The following is a 22,674-nucleotide window of genomic DNA, read 5'->3' as shown; positions in this document are numbered from 1 at the left end:
ATGAGGAATGTGATATGTAGTTTGAAATGCTAATCCATAATTTGTAAGTACCTCCCAGGGAGAAGGTGGGAAAGGAGAGAAATCTTGGGGTTATATTTGGTTATTATAAAAAAGAAGGATAATTGTATCTTTTTCCTGATCTGTAGTGCAAATTGGTTGAATATGATAACTAATTGTGAGAGTGACTGTGTATCTTCAATTAAACTTTTGATTAAAAACATGGATGATGAGGACAGAATATATGGGATGCCTGACTGGAACATAAAAGAAAAGCATTTTACACAAGATGAGGGGAAGAATATATAGAGCACAAAACATTATTGGTTGGTGTGGCCAGTTTACTAATATGAGGTTTCTTACTTCTGTCCTAATGGATTTAAATATAACATGTACATGTTTGTTGATAGGAAGTTTTCCCAGAATTTACTGGAATCATCCTTAGAAAATCAGTACTGGCACAACCTATATCAGACACTAAAGGGGAGCTGTCATTGTAAAACTCAAAACTACTTATTTTTCAGCCAGGCAACAGAACCTGCCTGTCTTATGCCATTCTTATATTGATCCAATTAAAGCTATCACAACCTGCATTGAATCCATTTTTCTTCATGACTGATACAGCAACTAGAACTATACACTCTAGATAGTAAATTGAATGTAAAATATGTATGGGTAGATTTTAAAAGGGCTGTATGTGCACAAAAATACATGGAGAGAGAGAGAGAGAGAGACTCTTCATAAAGGTCAGCCTGACACTCTATATATGGACCATTGTAAGGGAGCACTTTGATTCGGTGTGAGTTTTCGGGAGGTGGGTTGGGGTTAGAGGGGGTGCTGTTACAGCAACATTCAGAGGTATTCATAGTAAAATGGCCATCATGAAAGAATTTTAGACCTTATAAATGATGAAGAGACTGCAGTGTACAAATCAACTCCTCTTGTTAGAATTTTCATCGCTTATAAGGTCTAAAATTCTTTCATGATGGCCATTTTACTATGACTATCTCTGAATGTGTCTGTAACACCACCCCCTCTAACCCCAACCAACCTCCCAAAAACTCACCCCGAATCAAAGTGCTCCCTTACAATGGTCCATATATTGAGTGTCAGGCTGATCCTCATAAAGAGTCAGTCTCTCTTTCTCTTTCTCTCTCTCAAGGAGCTGTAGCAAACTGGTAAGCATAACATGCACCAGCTGAGGAAAATTAGGGGTAATATGCAAGGAATGCCCATGTTCTGCCTACTTTTTCTAGGTATGCATACATTGATGTACGTGTGCCCTTCCGAGCTATTTAAAATTTGCATGGCCCACTTGCGCACATATGTGGCCATTTTTTATATCAGGGTGCGCCGCGGAGCTAGGACCCGCCCCTGGCCCTACAAGAAGCTGGGCGGTCCATGCGTGCGTAGGGGCGTGGCCACACCACCGAGGACGCCTCCAGCATGAGATCCGACGCATAGTGGAAGGCCCGGCGACCACTGCAGCGGGATGCTGAGGCCTGGAAGAACTCGCAGCTGCCGCTAGGGAGGCCGACCTGGGTCCTGCCGTGGAACCAGGGAGGTGAGCAGGCCCGTGCGCGGGCCGGGCGCGGACAGGGTGCATAACAATTCCAGAGCTTAATTGTGCATTAAGTGAAAAAGAATTTTGTACAATTTGTTTTACTTGTGCTATCTAATAACTTCAAGGCATGTCCCCTGGTCTTTGAAAGATTAAATAACCAATTAACATTTACCCTTCTATTCTACTCATTTTATAGATTTCTATCATATCCCTCCTCAGCCATCTCTTCTCCAAGATGAACAGTCCTAAGTACTTTAGCCTTTCCACAAAAGGAAGTTATTCCATCTCCTTAATCATTTTGATCACCCTTCTCTGTATCTTTTCCAATGCAACTATATCTTTTTTGAGATGCAGTGACTAGAATTGTGCACAGCATTCCAGATGCAGTCTCTCCATGGAGTGATACAAACGTATTATGACATTTCTCTGTTTTATTCCCCATTCCTTTCCTAATAATTCCTAACATTTAGTTTGCTTTTTTTTGATCGCTACCTCAAACTGAGCCAAGGATTTCAAAGTATGGTCCACTATGATGCCCAGATCCTTTTCGTGGGAGATAACGTCTAATATGAAACTTAACATGGGGTAACTATGTGCAGGTTACTTTTCCCTATATGCATCACTTTGCACTTGTCCACATTAAATTTCATCTGCCATTTGAATGCTCAGTCCTCCAGTTTCAAAAGCTTCTCCTGCAATTTTTCACAATCCGCTTGCAATGTAATAACTCAGAAAAATTTTGTATCGTCTGCAGATTTGATGATCTAACTCGTGTTCCCCTTTCCAGATCATTTACAAATATATTAAAAAGCACCGGTCCCAGTACAGATCCCTAAGGTACTCCGCTGTTTACCTTTCTCTACTGAGAAAAATGGCCATTTAGTTCTACTCTCTGTTTACTATCTTTAACCAGTTTTCAATCCACATTAAGACATTGCCTCCTATCCTATGACTTTTCATTTTCTCAGGAGTATTTCAGGGGGGACTTTGTCAAACGCCTTCTGAAAATCCACATACACTGTTTCCACTGGCTCATCATTATCCACACGTTTATTAACGCCTTCAAAAAATGTAGCGGATCGATGAGGCAAGATTTCCCTTGTGTAAATCTATGCTGTGTCCCCTTAAACCATGTCTTTCTATGGGGGTCATTCTCTAACGCTATCGCAGGCGAAAAGGGACCTTTTATGGTGTAGTTATTTGGCACGAAAGCCGGCAGCACTCGCACTGCGGGAGGTGCGATCACTGCCGGCTATCGCAGGACTGCCCCCCACTTCACACACACACACACACACACACACCCACCCACCCCATTACCGCCAGATTCTCTAAGGTCGCCCAGGCCTATATGTTCTGTGATTTTGTTCTTTGGAATAGTTTCCAGGATTTTTCCCAGCAATGAAGTCAGTCTCTATGGTCTGTAGTTTCCTGGATCACTCCCGGAGCCCTTTCTAAAAGATCGGGCTTACGTTGGCCACCATCCACTCATCAGGTACAATAGATGATTGTAATGATAGGAACAAATTACTCATAATAGATCTGCAATTTCATTTTGAGTTCTTTCAGAACTCTGGGGTGTATTCTATGTGTTTGGGCAATTTGCTACTCTTTAGTTTGTTAATCTGCTGTATTATATCTTTCAGCTTCACAGAGATTTGTTTTAGCTTTTGCAAATCATTACCATTGAATACCATTTCTGGAACGGGTATTTCCCTAACATCCTCCTTCAGTAAACAATGAAGCACATAATTTATTTAGTCTTTCCGTGATGGCCTTATCTTCCCTAAGTGCTCCTTTAACCCCTCGATCATCTAATGGCCCCAATTGACTCTCTCACAGACTTCCTGCTTTGGATAGATTTTTAAAAGATTTTATTATGAATATTTGCCTTACGGCCAGCTTCTTTTCAAATTCCATTTTAGCCCACCTTATCAAAGTTTTATATCTAACTAGCCAATGCTTATGCTTTTTCCTATTTTCTTCAGATGGATTCTTTTTCCAATTTTTGAAAGACGTTCAAAGCCTCTCACCTGAGCTCTTAACCACATTGGCAGCCATATGGACTTTCAGCCACCTTTTTAAATACATGGAACACATATGGACTGGGCTTCCAAGATGGCATTTTTAAACAATGACCACACCTGATGTAAATTTTTAACCTTTGCAACTGCACCTTTCAGTTTTATCTAACTATTTTCCTCATTTTACCCTCCCTCTAGTCATTAAGTGAAATTTGATCACACTATAATCGCTGTTGTCAAGTAGTTCCACCATCGTTACGTCTCATATCAAATCCTGCGTTCCACTAAGAATTAGGTCTAAAATGGCTCCCTCTTTCTTTGGTTCCTGGACCAACTGCTCCATGAAGCAGTCATTTATTTCATCTAAAAACTTCACCTTTCTAGCATGTCCTGGTGTGACAATTACACAGTCAATATTGGGGTAATCGAAATTTCCCATTATTACCATGTTTCTAGCTTCCCTAATTTCGTCTTCTGACATTTTTTAAGATGGCGCCAGTCGCCCATTGCTCCTACCATGTGACAGAGGCCGGCCAATGGCACCGATAGCCCTGTCACACGGTAAGGGCAAAGGGACATCAGCGCCATTTTGATTAGTGGCAGCCGACGGCCCGAGAGGGGGAGATCGCTCCTGGGACCCAGCTGGACCACCAGGGAATTTCGGTAAGTCTTGGGGGGGGGGTCGGGCAAGTCTTGGGGGGTCGGGAGGATGGGGGTTGCAATTAACTAAATTTGAAGGGTTAGGATGGGTTTGGGTTTTTTTTTAAATCTGAAGGATTGGGGCGGGTTTTGGGCATCGTTTTGGGAGACAGATGAAATAAAATCAGCCCAAACAGCGGGAAAACGAAATTTCCCATGGCAGGCCGATAACGAAGGCCAAACCAAAAGGTTTGGCCAAATCACATCTCTCAGTCTACTATTATTCATGTGTGAAATTGTGAATAAAGAGCATGTTTTAAGAAGGCTGGAGTTAATTTAGTTTGTCTCCAGGCCTGTGGGAATCACCGCTCATTACCACAAAGCTGTTCTATCTCCTTTTCTCAGGTAAGTTCCAGCCAGGGGTGGATTGGCCTATTGGGGCTTTGGGTATGCCCCGGTGGGCTGATAGGCACAATCAAATGGATAGTGTTGGTCAAAGCGGCTCCATGCCTGAGGAGCTACTGTGTCCAACATCAGCCCATATCAGCTCTTCTCTCGCTCAAGCCTGATTTTTAATTTTCAGTGTAGTAGCTACATGAGGCCTGCACTCCCCTTCTTAACCAACATAGGAGAAGCATGGACTTGGTACCTCCTTGCTTGCCTCTTGTGCCCCTCCTCAATGCAGCATCGTGATAACGGGAAACATGGGCCACTTTTTCTTGCATCCTGCACTTTCTGTGCTAGCGAGGCTGCAGGAAGGAATTGCGAGCCACTGCCCACAGCTAAAGAAAAGAGCTGCTCAGGCACGAGCCGCTGACGGGCCCAAAGACTGAAGCCATTGGCTGCCACTGGAGACCAGGCTGGTGGGGCTGAAGATTGGAGTCGCTGGCCACCACCATAGACCAGGCCAGTAGAGCAAAGACTGGAGCTGCTCAGCTGGGGACCAGTGTGTGTATGTATGTAAGATCAGGAGGGTTCTTCTGTGTGTGTGTGTGTGTGTATATGTGTGTATAAGAGAGGGAGAGTGCTTCTGTGTCTGGTGTATATGTTAAAAGAGGGAGGGTGCTTGTGTCTGTGGTGTGTATGCGAAGGGGGAAGGTGCTTGTGTGTGTGGTGTGTATGTGAGAGGGGGAGGGTGCTTCTGTGTGAGTAGGTGACACAGAGAGAGTGCTTCTGTGTGTGTGTGTAGTGATTATGTGAGAGAGGGAGGATGCTTGTGTGTGTGTGAGCATGCTTCTGGTCTGTGTGTGTGAAAGAGAGATGGAGCATGTTTTTGACTGTCTATGGCTGTGAGAGAGAGAAGGAGTGTGCTTCTGTCTTTGTGTGGTATGAGAAAAGGAGACTGCTTCTGTCAGGGTGTATGTGAGTGGGAAGGAGAGAGGTATGGAGAGCATAAGATTTTTTTTATCCTTACTATTTTTAATTATTGGATGTTATTTGATGTGCCTTCCAAACTCCAAAAGCATATTTCAAAACAGTAAATTTAAAAAAGTTTTTAATTATTGGATCTTCTATTTGTCAGCCATTTTCAAATATTTGTTCATTATTTTAGTATGGTTTTGCTATTGCATTTTATATTTCTTAGTTTTATTGTTTGATGTTTTATGAGGAATGGTAATGTTTCTGTTTTTCATATACAGGGTCTGGCTTGTTGCGGTTTCCTGTTCAGTTTTTATCTGCACATCTATTTATTTTTTTTGTGTCTAGAATAAAAAAGTATTAGGTATGGGGAGTGGTGATTTTTTAAAAATGTTTATTAGTTGTTTGATGTGTCTGCTGTTTTGAAATATTTTATTGGTGTTTGGGAAATAAAATATTTTAAATATTTCCCAATGAGTTTTTTATTTATTGGATGTCCTACTCATCAGCTGTTTTGAAATATTTGTTCATTTGTTTAGTATAGTTTACTAATATATTTTATATTTCTTGATTTTATTGTTTGATGTTTTATGTGGATTGGCTACTGTTTATCTATTGTTGCACTGCATACAGAGTCTAGCTTATTGCAGTTTCCAGTTCAGTTTTTGTCTGCACATTTCTATTTATACTTTATGGTGCCTTTGGCCTAGATTCATCATTCAGTTATATTTATAGCAAAAGAATGGCCCGCGAACAAAAAAGGGGCAGGGGGTGATAATGTGTAGTGGCTGCTTTGTGGTAATGCGGTTTCACCCACTGTGGTGCATTGGGCACCACACACTATCGCCCCCTTATCGTCAGGGGAAAAGGTGTAGATATTTCTCTCTGTGCTGCCAGCGATAATGTGAAAAACATTATTGCTCGCAGCACTGCTGGGACATAACTCTGCCCAAACCCGCCCATACTCCTCCCCTTACCTTAATTTGAATAGTACTACTGCAATGCTGCAGATATCGCATGCAGTAGGACATTATCACATGCAATAAGGCTCTAACGCACACAATAAGGCCACATTGCAGCTTGATGAATGACCCGGCTAATTCTGTATTTGATGAGGGTCTGTCTGTCTGTGTTTGGCCTGTATCAGACTGAGGTGAAGTAAGCGTATGAGTGAGTCAGATACCCCATGTCTGATTTTTAAAAAATTCCCCAGGCTGATATTTTCCTGCAATCTGCCCCAAGTGCCAGCAGCCTGGTTACACCCTGACTCAGGGCTCTGGCTACTCTCATGACTAGACCGCACTGCAATGAAGAAAGATAGAAAAACTGAAAATCCCTCCTGTTCACTGACAATCACTGCTTCTCTCCACTACCCTACCCCAGTGAACAGACAGACAGAATTTTAGTGTCTCTGTCTCTCTGACACAGTAAGTACTGCAGCAGTGAAGATAAGAACAAAACCCTTCCTTTGTCAAGCTTCTTCTCTCTTCTTCTTTTTTAAACTTTTTCTTTTACATCCAAAAGCTCCAGAAAGTACAACCTCCCCAGTGAAATCCATCAGAGAAATGACTCTTAAAATGGAGTTTGCACATGCTCAAACCTTTTAGTGGGAGGAAGTCAGCATCACTTGATAATGATACTGGATACAGGCTGGTTAATAAAAAATTTGACTTTGATAGGTCCTCCTTCCTGCTGCTTCCTGTTTTGGCTCTGGTCAGACTATGACCTCACTGGCATTGATTGGTTGCTAAGGTACACAGATGAGGAGGAGGGTAATCTAGCTGCCACTGTTTTACCTGTACCATAGACTTGAATGGGAAACATAAAAAAATGGAAACTAAAATTTTCATTAATGTTGTGGGTGTTCTCCCTTTGTTTCACGGGACCATGAATGAAATAAAAATGGATTCATTTGTTGCATTTTACACATTCATTTCAAATGAATGCATATCACTAAATAGTGTGAGACTGAGGTCCAGCCACAAGATTTTGTGGTTATGCAGTACTGGAGCAATAGGTGCTGCAGATAAGTCAGACATGTGTTGTCAGAACTGCGCAGACATTCAGCACTAGAAGAGGGCCGGAGTAAGCTGATGATGACAGAAAAGGGATAACTGGTTCATCCTGTCTGCTCAGTTATTCCAGTCAACATTTCTAAGGATACATCCCGGCTGCTAGTTATAGAAACTCTGACACTTCTATGATATTGCTCTGTATCCAAGTCAAATTTTGTTGTCTTCCTGCTTGGTTTTCCACCATTCCATGCAGTTGGGTTTACAATTTTATATATCCTAGCCATCGTGCCTTTAGTTTTCAGTTTTTATTTTATTTTTCCTGGTAATTTTGAGATCCATATTCAAAACAAATAGGCAAAAGAGAGACTTATCTAGCTAACTTGACTGGGATAATCAGTGGCATGTCTGCGCCGCTGAATATACCTGGACAACTTGAAAATTAGCCAGACAGGTCTAACCCAGCTAACTTTAGACCTGCTCAACGGCAGGCCAGCAAAAATCGGTGAGGCCACTGCCCAGGCATCTAGTTGCCTAACCTGGACTCTGTGATGCTAACATATTTCTAGGATCACTGAAAAGAAAAATCACAGTAAGTGTAGTTCATTTCCTTTCTGAAATAAATGTTACAGTGCGGCACACGGCAGAGTGCAGCACAGCTGCGATTTCACCTGGCATCATTCTTTCCCTAAGGGGATCCTTGTGAGGGAGATTTGTTCTCTGCGCTGTCCCTAAACAACAAGGAAAAGAACTGAATCACATCCACCAGCTGGAGGGGGGGGGGGGGGGTGCTTAGAGAGCATGGAGGTGAGGAAAGGGAGGATGAATGCTAGGAAGAGAAGACCTATTGGACCTCATTCGATTACTCCTCATTGCTCGGTAGCAGCATTTGCCACACAGCCCTGTCAGTGAGTGATTAATTGCTCCTCAGAGCCAAATGGGAAACTTTATTAACACACAAATAAAGCTTATTTTTAGCTAATTGTCTTGAAAGAGTTGATTTTTTTTTTTAAAGTGCAGCATCCCAGTAGTCGTATTGATCTTGGAGAAAACTGGATGCTCCACGGGTCAAGGATACCTTTTAATGAGCCAGCATGAGAATTATTCATAGGCTTTCGAGACCACGGAGCCCCCTTCTGCTGGCGTCTGAGGTCACCGTTGAAGAAGGGACCTATGTGTTCTTGCAGTCTTATGTCCTACAGCATATTTAAGTGAAGAGCCTCACTTTCTGCAGCCCCTTCTTCAGCTTCTTCCTTGAAATGCTTTTTCTCCTCACTGTGGATGCACTGGGATAGCAAAGTCGATAGAAAGCATTTCCAAAACTCCAGACACAAGAGGGCGTGGAAGCCGAGTTTGGTGCAACGTCAGGGAAAATATCCTTCTTTCCCCTTCTCCTTCCCCTCTCCCTTCCCTTTCATGCAGGAAAAAAAATGTTCTAATTAAAATTTAACTTTTTTTTACAGACCTGAGTACCAACGTCACAGGGCCAGTTTTATTGGGTAAGGTATGTTTGGAAATTCATCTTTGGGTAGTATTTTGTACATGCCTCTTTCTATGGATATACAGCCAAAAAAAATAAATCATTTTGGTTTGTTTGTTTTTGTTCTGGGGGAGAGGAGATTTGGTTTGTTTAATGTTTTGGGTTTTTTTTTGTCTGCTTTGTTTGCTGAACCCAAACAAACATTAAAAGTACAAAAAGAAAACCAAAAGTAAAATAAAAACAAAAATTGAAACAGGCCTCCCAGAGGGCTTTTAACCCTCCCACTTACCCAGTGCCCCCCCTCACTACCACCACTTACCCCATCCGTGGGGTTAAGGCATCCAGGAAAAGGTAGGAACATTGACCATTCGCTCCTGCCTTGGCTGTAAGCTCTTTACAAATTGTGCCACTGGTCCACTGGATGGCATCAAAGCAGTGGCACTGTAGCGCTATCTGCCAGGCCATTGCAAGAGCTTAGAGCCAGAGCAGGACTGAGCAGGCCTTGCTTCTGCCCTTTCCTGGATGCTGGACCCTGCAGATGGGGTAAACAGGGGCTTAAGATTTAATTGGGAGTGGGTGGGAGGGTTGAGGAGCCTGGGGAGACAGAACTAGGTAGGTAGGACCAGGACCTGGGCTTCTGTTTTCCAGGCAGGAGAGAAGTTAGAGGGCCTCAGGGAGGTCCATTTTTTCCCCCCATAAACAAACATAGGCAAAATGTTTCGTGAGAGGCCACTTTTGGTTGTTCCATTTGGAACAAACCGAAAATGGCCTCATTCATTTCATTTTACCCATTCGTGTAAAACAAATGCATAATCCCTATTTTCTGCTTACACTATTCATCTAGACTTTTTGTGAGTGTACGACCGCAAATAAATAAAAAAAAAATTATTTCTAACTTTTACACAAAAGAAAAACTTGTTTGTCACAGAAAGAAGAGACATAGTCTTCCTGGAGAGGGCTCAGAAATAACAGATAATATAAGAATTTACAGACCTGCCCTCAGCCTCTCTCATATACTGGGCCGGCGCAAGGGTGGTAGGTGCCCTAGGCAAACCTTACAGCTTGGCGCCCCCTCCCCTCACATCCCCAGTCACAATTTTAAATTATGCATTTATAACAGACTTTATATGAAAAATAACATTCTGAGGTAAAAATAATATACAGGCTGTTATGATAGTTACATGCCCTGTTGGGATGCCAGCAAGAAAACTCTGCAACTTGGAACTCATTTGGCATTAGACCTGTTGTAACGTGTTTCGTGTGGGCATGGTCAGCCCGTATCAAAACAGTAATATCTGCCAACACTCAAAACAGTAACAACCCTACCTATGAAAAGGTTTACCGCAAATATTTCACCAGAATCTAAAATATCAATACAGCTACTACACAGATCCCTACAGAGAAACCACATGCTAACAGAATGCTTCATCTCAGTCTTTGCATGCAGAACACAGACCCTCACCAAATTCAGAATAAAGATACCATAAAGTACAAATAGAAATGTGCAGACAAAAACTAAAACTGTAAAAAGCAACATGCCAGACTCTATACAGTGCAACAATGGAAAAACAAAAATGTCACCATTCCTCATGAAACATCAAACAATAAAATCAAGATATAAATTATCATATTAGTAAAATCACAGCTGATGAATAAAATATCCAATAATTAAAGACTCAAGCAAATTTTGAAAACTTTCCCCAAACACCAATAAAATATTTCAAAACAGCAGACACCCCAAATACCACCCAATAATTAAAAATACAGATAAAAAATCTCCCACTCTTCATACCTGGAAACTTTTAATTTTCAGTCTGTCATAGATTAGTAGGAGGAGGCAGTGGCTGTGATACACAGACTTTCTCCTCTCTCTCACATGCACATGCTCCAAAACATGCATGTTCACTTATTTACACATTTTCATACACACACTCACTCTCTCCTCCACATGCTCCTCTCTCAAACACACACACATGCTGTCTTCTCTATATGCTCTCTCTCTCCCCTACATTCTCTGTCAAACACATACACACACTTTACATGTTCTCTCTCCCCTCATGCTCTCTCACACACAAATGCTCTCTCCCCCCACAGACTCTCACTCACACACTCTCACAAACACATACTCTATTCCCCCACATGTTTTCTTACACACACACACACACACACACACACTCTCTCTCCCCATATGCTCTCACACACACATGCACTCACACACACACACTCTTTTTTTACTCTTCCTCCTAAGTGTAGGCTGTCCTTGGTCTTCCACGGCATCAAGAGGCCTCCACTGTCTTCCCTGTTGAGCAGAGATGCTGCCTCTCATCAGCCGCACAGCCCGACCGAGGCTGCATCTCTTTTGCCACGTGGCGCGTCCTATCCTGCCTCTCTTCTGCCGCATGGCTCGGTCGATCCTGCACCTATTCTGCCGCGTGGCCCTGCCAACATTGCCTCTCTTCTGCCGCTTGGCGCGGTCGATCCTGCCTCGCTTCTGCCATGTGGCCCAGCCAATCCAGCTTCTCTTCTGCCATGCAGCCCGGTCTATCCTACCTCACTTCAGCCACGCGGCCCAGCCAATGCCTCAGATTTATTTTACAAATCTGAGCAGGTCCATTGGAAGCAGTAGGTGGCTGCTGGGTTGCCCCCAAATCTGTGGCACCCTAGGCCGTTGCCTAGTGCTTCCACCGGCCCTGCTCACATAGACCTTGGCCAAATCCCAAAGAACCACATTTTACGTTATTGTCGTAATTATATATTCCATTCTACTCTGTGCCTGCTTTTAACAGAACTCTAAAGCTGTACCCAGAGTCTGAAAGAGCCATATACGACTCTAGAGCAACAGGGTGGGATTTAGAAGGTAGCCCCACAGTGTATCGGGAATATTACTGAATTATTGTACTTCGCCGCTAATGTAAATTTATTATTATATTTATTATCTCAGATGTAAACTGCTTTGGGTTCATAGTCATGAAGAAAGGTGGTATAAAAAGCAGAAAATGAAATGAGAGTGGCAAAGTAATGGCGCCCCCTTGTGGCATTCCACGTACGCATTCCACGCTGGTCCTCCAGAAAACCCATGCAAAGGGAGCCTTTTCTGCTTGAATATGATCCCAGTGAAGGGGGGTAGGTAACATTGATCTTTGTCTACAGGCAGTTTTGTTTTAAACCCCCTGAAACTCACGAGCTTTGCCCTCCCACTGTGAATGGCAGTGCATTTTGTAGTTTGGTAACTTCTAGTTCCAAGGAGTTAAAATGGAGGCCGTGTATCACTGGCCTCGATGACACATCCAGTAGTTTCTCATGGGCGTAAACTGATGTGGAACATTACCAGTTTCCCTCCCATACACGGAGAATGTTTTTTATCCTGCAGAATTCTTTTTAAATTCAGGCTGCTCCTTGACAGGCGTAATGAGACCCAGGAGTGAGAGTAATAGGAGCTTGAGACAGCAAGATGAGCCTTTGCTCTCTGGAGCCTCATAGCAGCATTTTTTTTTTTTTTTTTTTTAGCTGTGCCCACTGTATTACCATACTGCTAATTGACGGCACTCCCGGGACTGGTGCTGTAGCTGGATCCACTGGCACACTGCTGTCTGTCGGGGATTTTTCACACTTGACACATTTACTCTTCCTCAGTCCATGCCAGCCACGGCACAACATTTGTTTGAATAGATAGTGTAAATTTTATTTCTCTTTGGTATTGTTTGCACTTTAATCTCTGTTTCAGGCCTGACACATGCTGTTTTCTTTTCCCACCTGGGCTATTGCAATAATGTTCTGGCTGGCCTTTCTGTATCCTTCCTCCCCCCCCCCCCCGGCACCAGTTCCTTCAAAACTCTGTTGCACATCTCTACTGTCATCCAGGCTGCTTACACATTAATTCCCTTTCTCTGGTCCTTTCGCTGTCTTCCTGTTATGTCCCATGCCTTATCTAAATTTCCAACACCCACAGACAAGTAGCATCTCTCTGCTTCTCTGCAAGCCAGGAGTTGCCAAGCTTGGTTTTCAGGATTTCCACAAAGAATATGCATGAGATTCATCTGCATGCATTGCCTTCCTTGTATGTGAATAGATCTCATGCATATTCACTGTGGATATCCTGAGAGCGCAGCTGGGTTGTGGCCTTTCGGGGACCACGTTTGGGGCCCCTGCTATAGATCTTAATGCTTTCTTACTTGCCAGGTATGCAATCTTTTGTTCCTTTGCCTCTTCACTGCTTGCACCAGCTTTCTAGAGCAGGTTTTCCTCAGATATCCACTATCTTTGGTATTTTCAGAGCTTTCAACCTGTCTACCCATTTGCTTAATATGTTGATTTCCTGTTTACTGGTTCATTCACTATCAGGCCGATACAGAAAAACGCACGGGAGAGCCGGCGAGCACCCGCTCTCCTGGCGCGCGCCCAGGCCACTCTCCTGGGTGCGCGATTCAGAAAAACAAAAAATGCAAATGAGGGCCCGTGGTAAAAGGAGGCGCTAGGGACACTAGCGCGTCCCTAGCGCCTCCTTTTTGACAGAAGCGGCGGCTGTCAGCGGGTTTGACAGCCGATGCTCAATTTTACCAGCGTCGGTTCTCGAACCTGCTGATAGCCATGGGTTCGGAAAACAGATGCCGGCATAATTGAGCGTCCGTCTTCCAACTGCAGGCTGCGGCAGATTTTTTTTTTTTTTTTGGGGGCCTCCGACTTAATATCGCTATGATATTAAGCCGGAGGATGTACAGAAAAGCAGTTTTTTCTGCTTTTCTGTACACTCTCCCCGGTGCCGGCCGGGGAGAGTAAAATGTGCGGCTTGGCTGCACCTTTTACTTTCTGAATCGTGCGGGAATAACTAATAGGCCCATCAACATGCATTTGCATGTTGCGGGCACTATTAGTTTTGGGGGGGTTGGCCGCGCGCTTTCGACACGCTATTACCCCTTACTGTATAAGGGGTAAAAATAGTGCGTCGAAAACGTGCAGCCAAACGCGGGCTAACAGTGCGCTCCGTTGGAGCGCACTTTACTGTATCAGCCTGTATGTTACTTGGCATTACTTGTTCACCTATGTTATTGCAAAATACTCTAGACAGGCACCCGGTGTCATGTAAGACCTGCAAATAAATAAATAAATGTGTAGAGTGGCCTTGTTTGAAGGAAGAGCATGCATGCATGCATACAAATGGGAACCTGCCACTGATAGGGCTCTGCAAAGCGGAAGCTCACACTCTTAGATTCCTTGCTAATACTGGAGAGCTGTTGCTGTTCTGACAGTGATGCTGGGTTGAAGAAGTTCTCAGTGCTGCGGTCCTTCTTGATTCAGTTGTGAGAATGCTTGAGCACGGTGGGGCTCTTATTGACTCTGCCTGCTGAATACATTTCTAGCTTACAGTGCTGTGAGAAAGCTTGGACATCAGTGGAAATTTAATAGATGCTGCTGGAAGGAAGCTTGCAACTTTGATGGAGTAACTGGCAAAGTACATCTAAAAGGATGGGTTTTGGCACTTGACTAGTTTTTGGCTGTAAACCACTTGTGACTCGTGGGAAAGCAAGCTTAAATAAATGAATGGAAATATAGGGGAATCCGTGGGGTGTCAGCAGGCAGTGCCATTGCACCGTGAGAGGAAACTCTGATGACTGGCCTGAAGAACTCGCTTTTCTAGAGGTGCAAAGCATGACATTTGCGTATTCCAGCTGATGCTCCCATTGAGCCTGCAATTCCCCTGTCCTGAAAAGCTTTTGACACTAAACACAGCACCAAAATGTCATGCCCACTACGGACACAATGTGTTGTAGCAACGTCCTCTGGGGAAGAAGATAATGAATGCACCTTCTGTGTGACTTGCCTCTGAATCAAATCCTGGCTGGGCACCCAGAGAACTTCCTACCAAAGGGTCTCATTAACCCAGCATGATGCAACCAGGCCTACACTATTGCTATATCCACTTTCTCAGCACTGAAATAATCATTACAGAAAGTGAAATTCCCCTGTACTTTAGGACTCAGAAACAGTTAAATGGAATGCCATTATGGGGAGAAGTGTGTACACACTGAATAATAATTTTTATTATTCCCTTGAATACCAATGGCTTAAAAGCTAACTGGTTGGTTTGTAAGAGGAGTGGTACAGAATGAGACATTTAAAAACAAACCTATTACTGTGAGCAATGATGTGAAATATAGTTTATAAAAAAAAAAAAAAAAGTACCCATGGTAACGGCTGTAGCAAAAACCACAGCAAGATCTGTCACAGTTGCTTGTTACTCAAAAAGCAAAATAATGAGGCTCTATGAAATTTTCACTTTTCAAAACTTTGGTGATTATTCAGCAAAATTTACACGTTTACTGTTCACAGCTCCACAGTACTTTACCATGTAAAGAAAAAAGGGTGTAGAGTGAGGGGATGTATGTGAATGCAATGAAGTGGGATCATCTCTCTCTCTCTCTCTCTCTCTATATCTCTCTCTCATATATATATATATATATATATATATATATATATATATATATATAATGTTCTTGGCGCTGGAAGTTGTCTCTTGACGGCTGCTGTGTGCATGCCCACCCTGCCAATCTCTGATGGGCAGATTCAACTTCTGCAGCAGCAGCTTCTGAGCCAGAGAGCTGGTGGAGTGTGCCTGCATGTGTCACTGTAAGTGCACACCTTACCAGCCAATGACTAATTAAAAAAAAAAAGTCACTTTCCGGGCCCTCCCTCTGCCGATCAAACCCACTTCAAATTAGCTTTGCCAGGCCTTAGGCGTTCCCCCGACCTCCCCTCACCCCATCCCTTACTTCATCACAGGTCCAGGTCTTTCAGGGACAGGTGCAATCCCCAGTTGCTCCTGTCCCCGCTGCTCTAGTAGTACAAAATGGCTGCCGGTCAACCCAAGGCCGGTGCCTTTATGTTATTATAGCTGCTGTACAACAGAATGGCATCAGTCACAGATTGATCAGTGGCCATTTTGAACTTCCAGAGCAGTAGGCAGGAGCTTGAACTCTGCCAGCCCTGACAACTGCTTTGTCTTTACCGCTGCCTTAAGTTCCCTATTAGTGAAGTCCTGCCAGCTTCTAGAATCGGCGGGCTCAACCCAAAGGGGAGGTGGCCATTTAGGCAGAAGAGCCTCCCGTGCTCTGCTGTGACCAACACCTAGCCCCACAGCAGCATTTTCTCATGCAGTGACAGCAGTAGCTCCATGGGCTTGCTCCCTCTGCTCCCCTCTCACCTGCTCTGTCTTTGCTTCAAAGTGCTGATGGGAGGCAACACAGGGACCTTCATCAGCTGGCCACTGCCTCACCACTGCTCTCAGCTGCCAGCTTCCCTCCTGCTGGGGCAAAACATAATAATAATAATTAACGATGATGAAAAACATCACTGAGGCCTTAAAGCCCCTTTCCCATTCCCATGCCAAGGGACACCACTTTCAAGTCAGGAGTAGCAGCAGGAATCCAACCCAATCCTATTCTTTGGGGCCAACAAGCCTGAATTTCCCTGTTTTGCTTTATGGAGGGGGAGAAGAGTGAGAAAGAGAGCACATGTGTGTGTCAGAAAGTGTATGAGAACATGAAGGTGTGTGTGTGTGTGTGAGCATGTGAGTCAGAGAGTGGGTCTGTGAGCATCTGAGGTAGCAAGTATATGTGCGCATGTGATGTAAACTGCCCTGCCAGGGGAAGCTTGTCTGTATGTGGGCTGAGGGTATTATAAGGCAGAGACTTGTGATAGAGCTGGCAGGGGACACTCTCAGAAGCCCTCTCTTCAAGCGGGTGTTGCAAGTGAGGGTCCAAGTCCCTACCCAATCTCGACTCCTGCAGGTAGGGAGGGAGAGCAGGGGTAAAAGAGGGAAAGGGGAGAAGGGTACTGAATGACTGGATTTCTTCTGCTGTATAGTAAACAAGATTTATTAGCAAGAACAGCAATAAAATGCAAAGAATCACACACAATGTTGATAACAATACTGAAAACGTCTTTAATAAAACATGATATTTTTATATACACTAAAGATGCAACGACTCCTGAGATGGCAGTGTGTTCTCTAAGTACTTTAAGGTGTTAAGTATTAACCCAAAATATGAGCAGTGGTTTCAAGAATTTAATGATTTGTATTCCCTGTCCTTTTGCGGGTCTCCCTGCTCCTGTCGCCAGGCAGTAGTAAAATGTTAAGTATATTTTACTTAAACTTAAAAAATGTAGCTGTAAGTGTCTTATGGTTCGTGTTTTCCTTTTGTAACCCAGCAACCTTTCCAGGTTACCAGTGAGCCCTTGGAGTATACATACTAGTGCATTTAGAGAAAGGTAATTAGGGGGAGGATCCATTCATTTGGCAGCCCTCCCATTGTGGGGCTTTAATGGATATCCCCTGCAGGAGGTTTTATAGCAGGGATCCGCAAAAGGCTCTGGAGGACGACGTCTAACCTGGAATTCAGAGAGGAAAGTTGGACCTACCTGGAGCCTTGGAATCCATCTGAGGTCCTCCAGAGTGGGTCTGGGCATCCCTACTGTGCTTTCCAGCAGAGGTACAGAGGGCGTAGGGATGTGCAGAAGGAAAAAATGTGTTCTGATTCTTATTCGTTTCGCCAGGACCCAAATTCGTTGCATTCGTTTCATGGGGAAAATCCAAATTTATTTGATTCGTTTTTCCATTAAAGTCAATGGGGGAAGTATTTGCAGCCTATTTTTGGCTGCAGAATTGGGGTTTTCTTATCAATTCTGATGAAACTTCTGGGGAGAAATCATCAGAACGAGAAAAGAGCTCCAAGGTACTTAGACTGTTGCAAAGTGGCATGAATAGCCTAAGGCACTTTAAATGGGCAAAGGGGTACCAGGAGTGGCAAGAGTGCTTTAACAGAGGTGCAAAGCAGCAGCAAGAGTATCAAAAACACACCACAGCTTCAAAAGAGAGCACCGATAACAGATGCATGAACCCTCGAAGGCAGCACGACAGGCAAAGTGGCAGGACAAGTGGCATCAACATCCTATAGCACAATGAAGGCAGAACATAGCAAGCAGAAAGACTAGCACCAACACACTGAGGAACCATGATAGTGGCAAGAACACTACAAGGAGTTGAGTGAGTCCTCTGGCGTATGGCAGCAAGGCAGAGTGGCAGAAAGTTGATAGGGGCAAGACAGGCTGGCAGAGCGGAGGTAGTCAGGTCGCTGTGGTGTTGATAGGGGAAAGACAAGGAGGCAAGACAAGACGAGGCTCCGCATGCGGTGCGACTGTCAACCGGGGTGTATTGTCCACCTGACCCATCTTGAAACACGGACCAAGGAGTCTAACACGTGTGCTAGGACCTGAAACATGGGGTGGAGCGTTGCTGCTGTGCACAGGGCCAGTGCAAGGGTATTAGGCACCCTAGGCAAACCTTACAGCCTGGCGCCCTACCCCCACCTTCCCATACACAATTTTAAATTATGCATTTAACACATATTTTACATGAAAAGTGACATTCTGAGGTAAAATTAATATATATGTTATTGTGATAATTTCATGCACTGTTGTGATGCCAACAAGAAAACTTTGCATCTTGGAATTCATATGGCATCATACGTATTGTGATATATTTCGGCATGGTCCTCCCGTATCAACACAGTACTATCTGCCAACACTCAAAGAATAACAACCCTACCTATGAAAAAGACCACCACAAATATTACACCAGAATCTAAAATATCAATACACCTCCTAGCAGGAAAACAGAACAGACCAAGCTAAAGCTACTACAGATCCCTACAGAGAAACCACATATTAAAAGAATGCTTCATCTCAGTCTTTGCATGCAGAACACAAACCTGCACCAAATACATAATAAAGCCATATAAAGTATAAATAGAAATGTGCAGACAACTGAACTGTAAAATTCATCACGCCAGACTCTATACAGTGCAACAATGGAAAAACAAAAATTTCACCATTCCCCATGAAACAATCAATCATGGTAATTAACATCCCTTCCTCATAAGGGCAATTCATTAATGCTTCAAGCACATTGTCTGACATATATACTCTCTCTATTTAAACCCCTGCTTCTTTTTCTGTGCTCCAAGTTGTATTACTCCCTTGTTTTATTGTAACTGCATTCCTTAGCCTTTCTCTTGTTTAATGTGTTAATGTTTTATCACTACTATTATCATTATTTATTACTATTAGGATCAATGTTATTTTTTACCTTTTTGTTCCCTGTCCACTTGTTAAATGTAAACCGGCATGATGCGATATTTATCGCGAATGCCGGTATAGAAAAACTTTAAATAAATAAATAAATAAGATATATAAATCATTAATCATAATAGTAAAATCATACTAATAAAATAATTTCAAAACAGCTGATGAATAGAATATCCAATAATGAAAGACTCATGCAAATTTTGAAACCTTTACCAAACACCAATAAAATATTTCAAACAGCAGATACATCACATACTACCCAATAATTAAAATGGTAGTCAATCAAGAAAAATAAATTTAAAAAGCCACCTTTACTTACCCTCTCCAGCAGTTCTCCTACTCCTTTCCCTTGCAGGCCACACCAGAAGCAGCAGTAGCTACTGAAGCTGTCCTCACGATCCTCTTCCTTAGGGACCACAACCAATCTCTTCTGTCTCACACACAAACACACACACACCAGACACACCCTCAGGACCAGTTTCTGTCTCTCGCACACCAATTATCTCCCCAACCAGTCTCTCTCTCTCACACACACACACACCAGTCATCTCCCTGATCAGTCTCTCACACACATACAAACGTCACCTCTCTGGTCAGTCTCTCTCAATCACACAATTCTCTCGCTCTCTCTTACTTACAACACAGGCTTTCAATCACACACAGGCTCTCTCTATTTCACTTACACACAAGCTCTCAATCACACACATATTCTATCTCACTTACAAACAGGCTCAATCACACACATGCCCTCTCTCACAGCCACAAGCCAGCCAAAAACATGCTCCATCTCTCTCTCTCGCACACACACACATTGACGCACACAAGCACCCTCCCTGGCCGATCTTGTTTTCTTTGGCCACGTCGGCCTGCTCTCAGTCGGCGGCTGACTGCACCAGTCTTCATTTTACCGGCAGCGGCGATCTTCTTTTCTTCGGCCCTGCCGGCCTAGTCTCTTCATTTCTTTGGCCTGGTGCCCTCAATGGCCCAGAGCAGAGGAGGCCACGTGATCTGCTAGTCCGGCCCACCGGGGAAGCCCAATCCCCTGATAGGCCAATCCGCCCCTACTCTCACATGGCCTTCTATTTCTAAAACACCGCTGCGCGAACCAAAAGAATGGAAACGTATGATATGTTGCATTCATGGGGGATCGCGAAACGTTTCACGGACCCACGAATGCAACGAATAGGGACCTATACGTTACGGATTGTGCATGCGTTCAAAACGAATGCACATCCCTAAGAGGGTGTCCAGGGAATAATTTGGACTTTGGACAATTTGTTTGGTAGGAGCCCTGCTGAATCCCTGGGCCTTTCCTAGACACAAGGATTGGGGAATCCTGTGTTGAAGACGCCCAGGGTTAGGGAAGACGAGCTTATCTGAGGTGGTGACCCGCTGCAAAGGAGATCTGATGTTATTTTCTTTTTGGGACAGAAGAAAGTTTGTTTCCAAGATCTGGGAGGAAGCGTTTTCTGCCCCTCTTCCTACCCATCAGTGGACCTGTGAAACCTGCAGTTCCATCAAGAATCCCTTCCACCAGGGATCCCATCAAGCGTCAGTACAACCAACTGTGAGTAAGAAATCATCTTTATTAAGAGAGGACACCCAATCAGAGTCTTCGCACACATACTGCTCTCTGTGCAGAGACATTTTTTTGCCACCTGGGAAGGGTTTCCTGCCCACTCAAGGGGCCCTAACCAAAGGGGACCACTGCTCAGCCTAATCCAGGAGGGTGGCTGGATTCCCAGCCTTGTTTAAGAGACTCTTACACAGACAGATGACACAGAATTGTTAATGAAGAAAGAGAGGAACAGGAAATTCATATTTATTGTGCCATCAGTCCGGAGTTGTTTAGAGTAAAGTATTATTTTTGGACACTAATCCAGTGATCCCTGCATCTTTTTTTGGAACTCAGCACATAGCACACAGTGTCTAGGAATTCATTTTACCCAGGAAATTCAGGAGAGGAAGTCAATCACCCCACACTGGGACCCGAGAGGACTCCTTTCTTCCCCCATTCAAAAGAATCCACACCTTGGGGCCGATCCAATCCAGTGAGCTCATCTGAGTTTAACCCGTGGTTGGACGTGGGATTTGGACGTGTATCCACAACCCCTTATTCTATGAGAGGATTAGCGCATCCAAAATGTGTGTCTAACACCCCCCCCCCCCGCAAAACTAATAGCACTCAACACATGCAAATGCATGCTGATGAAGCTATTAGCTATTCTCCCGAGATCCCCCAAAAAATGCGCACCCGACCCACACATTTTTACACTCAGAAATGAACGCCTGCCAAGAGCAGGCGTTCATTTCTGAGCAGCCCAAAAAAGTGAACAGAAAAGCAAAAAATACTGCTTTTCAGTACATCCTCCGACTTAATATCGTGGCGATATTAAGTCGGAGGAACCAAAAGGTGTAAAAAAAAAAAAAAAAATTAAAACAAAAAAAAAAAAGTATGCTGGCTGTCAGGTTAGGAAAAGGGACGCTCAAGTAACAAGTGTACACTTTCGTAACCCATGGCTGTGCACAGTTTAGGAAAACGGATGCTCATAAAATTGAGCAAATCCATTTTCCTAACCCACTGACAGCCACCTGACAGCCATCTCTCCTATGAACCCGCTGCCAAGGAGGTGCTAGGGGCATATGTTTGACTCTAGCACCTCCGTGGCAGCATAACCCCTCATTTCAATATTTCATTGCATGCCCCGGAGAGGTACTGGGCGCGCGTTAGGAAAGCCCATTTTTCCACGCTGATTTATTGCATCCGCCCCCTTGGGAGGTAAGGGAGACAGAAGAGCTAGCCAGAGTGCTTGTCCCGAAAAGATTACAAACACTTTAATGACCCCAGCCATGCAGGACGCACACATTGGGGTGTCTTTTCAGAGTCGTCTTGTAGCTGTCTCTTTGTCTATGTAAGCACACACTCTTTGTTTGAACCCGTGTCTTTCCTGTGAGCTAGTCTAGCTAAATTGTAGGCTGCCATGCAAATATACTTAGCTCAAGTCTGTAGCTCGGTTTCTTTGAGGCTGGTTCCTGTTTCTCGATCCTGTATTTTGCTTCTTTCCAGGTCTTGCAATTGACGCGGATGCTGAACCTGTGATTTGTAGATCTTCTTTCTTCAATGTGTTATCTATGCTTTAATTAAATTAAATGGTGAAGGACTAACTACACTCTCCATGACAATTTTCTGAAGGTGCACTTAAAGGCAGTGCTAACTCAGTTTGGACCTGAAGACTTGCTGATTCTGTATTTCTATCCAAAGCGAAAAAAATGAAAGGATAAGCAAGTTTTTCCCTGTTCTATGTAAGTGAAGAGAATAAAAAGATGGTTAGTGTCTTTTTGTAGCAGTTGCACTGACTGTACCATTCACACTGTTTATATCTGAAGCAGCTTCCTGCCCTGGCACAATAATTGTGAAGCAAGGGTAGCTTTGCTGGTTCTCCAGTTAACTTGGATTTCCTT

General features: G+C 43.8%; 1 long non-coding RNA gene across 4 annotated transcripts in view; it reads right to left on the bottom strand.

Annotated features, from left to right (window-relative positions):
• Nucleotides 1-22,674, bottom strand: part of LOC115075122 — a 298,432-nt gene that overhangs the window by 13,328 nt on the left and 262,430 nt on the right. For 2 of the 4 annotated variants that reach the window (XR_003852435.1, XR_003852436.1), the window contains exon 5: nt 16,271-16,372. This is a non-coding gene — a long non-coding RNA (uncharacterized LOC115075122). The remainder of the gene's footprint in view (nt 1-16,270; nt 16,373-22,674) is intronic. The other 2 variants (XR_003852433.1, XR_003852434.1) reach the window with 1 other exon arrangement.

Source organism: Rhinatrema bivittatum, chromosome 13 (assembly GCF_901001135.1).
Source record: "Rhinatrema bivittatum chromosome 13, aRhiBiv1.1, whole genome shotgun sequence".
NCBI lineage: Eukaryota > Metazoa > Chordata > Amphibia > Gymnophiona > Rhinatrematidae > Rhinatrema > Rhinatrema bivittatum.
This window is presented reverse-complemented; position numbering and strand designations above follow the sequence as displayed.